This window comes from Halichoerus grypus, chromosome 3 (assembly GCF_964656455.1).
Source record: "Halichoerus grypus chromosome 3, mHalGry1.hap1.1, whole genome shotgun sequence".
Taxonomy (NCBI): Eukaryota; Metazoa; Chordata; class Mammalia; order Carnivora; family Phocidae; genus Halichoerus; species Halichoerus grypus.
Window position 1 is genome coordinate 38,638,732 of NC_135714.1, and position 1,929 is coordinate 38,640,660.

Genomic DNA, 1,929 nt, shown 5'->3' on the forward strand with positions numbered 1-1,929 from the left:
ACATGGTTCTTGGAAGGCCATCTTGGAGGACTAGCTATCATACATATTTTTCGGTATTCCTGAAATACTTCATAGAAAAATCAAACAACATTTTATAAGAGTGGTATGACGGTTAATTTTATGTGTCAACTTGGCTTGGCTACATTACACAGATATTCAGTCAAACATTGTTCTAGATGCTTTTGTGAAAGTATCTTTTAGACGAGGTCAACATTTAAATCAGACTTTCAGTAAAGTAGACTACCCTCCAAAATGTGGATGGGTCTCACCCAATCAGTTGAAGGCCATAATAGAAAAAAGACTGACCTCCCCATAGGAAGAGGGAATTCTGCCAGCAGACTACTTTCGACTCAAACTGTAACTCATTCCAGGTTTGCAGTCTGCTGTCTTATCCTACAGATCTTGAACTTCCAGCCTCCATTATTGTGTAAGCCAAAATAAATGAATAATCCCACTCTACTCACCCTTAGTTCTGTTTCTCCAGAGATTCCTAATCTAACACAAGTGGTAGAGGAATATAAGACTAACTACTTCCTGAATCTTTTGGATATGAGTAAAATTTAATGACTCTGCGGGGGCGCCTGGATGGCTCAATCGTTAAGCGTCTGCCTTCGGCTCAGGTCATGATCCCAGGGTCCTGGGATCGAGCCCCGCATTGGGCTCCCCGCTCCACGGGAAGCCTGCTTCTCCCTCTCCCATTCCCCCTGCTTGTGTTCCTGCTCTCGCTATCTGTCAAATAAATAAATAAAATCTTTAAAAAAAAAAAAATTAATGACTCTGCCCATTTAACAAGTTAAAAGTTTTCTTGCCTTTCAAATGCCACTGAATTCTTCTGAAAAAAGTGGTATGAAATTATAATAAAACCCTAAATCTTAAGTTACAACTTATTGTCATTGTTGCTTTTAGGATGCTTTTTAGATTTTTGTGACACAAGTAGGGACTCAAGACATGCGAACATTTATAAATGTTGAACATACATGAGCCATTATTTTGGTTCTAAATTAATCACTGTATTTAAATCTTATTGTTTTGATTTTTTTAATGAGCCAAATAATGCATGCTTATTATAGAAATTTTGAAGAATACAAAACAATATAGCAAAAAAATGAAACAAATTATGTGCAGTACAATTATTCAAAGAAAACACTTTTAAACTCTTTTTTTTAAAAGAGGTTAAGCCTTTGAAGAAATACTACCATTTGCTTTATAAGCGTGGGAAAAACGATAGTGAGTTAACATATTTAACAATTAAGTAAGCCCAAGAAACAACGATGTGAAATGTATTGTTTATTTTATGTAATTTTATTGCATATATTTGCATTGGATATTTTAATTTTATCAATTTTTTCACTTCGATAAGAAGAGATTCCTACTTCAAATATATTAATAAACAGAAGAAAAAAGTAAACCTAAAAACATATTTATTTTCACTAATCATTCTAGACACAAATATTATCGTCTTTCAAAATTTTTAAATAACAACATCCTTTAAAGAAAAGCCTATAATGTATTTACATGTCTTTTTTAGTATTTTAAAGTCCTTAATACAGAACCTAACACACAAATCAGGGTCACACAAAGTAAGTTGCCAAAATATCATGGATTTACAGTGGCCTGCTATCAAATCAACACAGTGCCTGGAACTAAATTTTCCATACAAACCTGTGAAGCCTCAACGGGACACAGTGGTAATATGTTTGGTCCTCAGAAGACTATGAAGCCAGACTGCTCTTCATTACCATCTGGTGGCTACTGTATGGAGTGGCATTAAACACAATTTTAAAAGAGAGTTAAAGGAACTGAATATCATACTTAAGAATAGAGAGAAGAACCTCAGTATCTATCATTGATGAATATTAAAAATGCATGAGGATAAAGATCAAAGAAAGATTTGAAACTTTTTTTACAATAAAAAAGTATATCATAAAA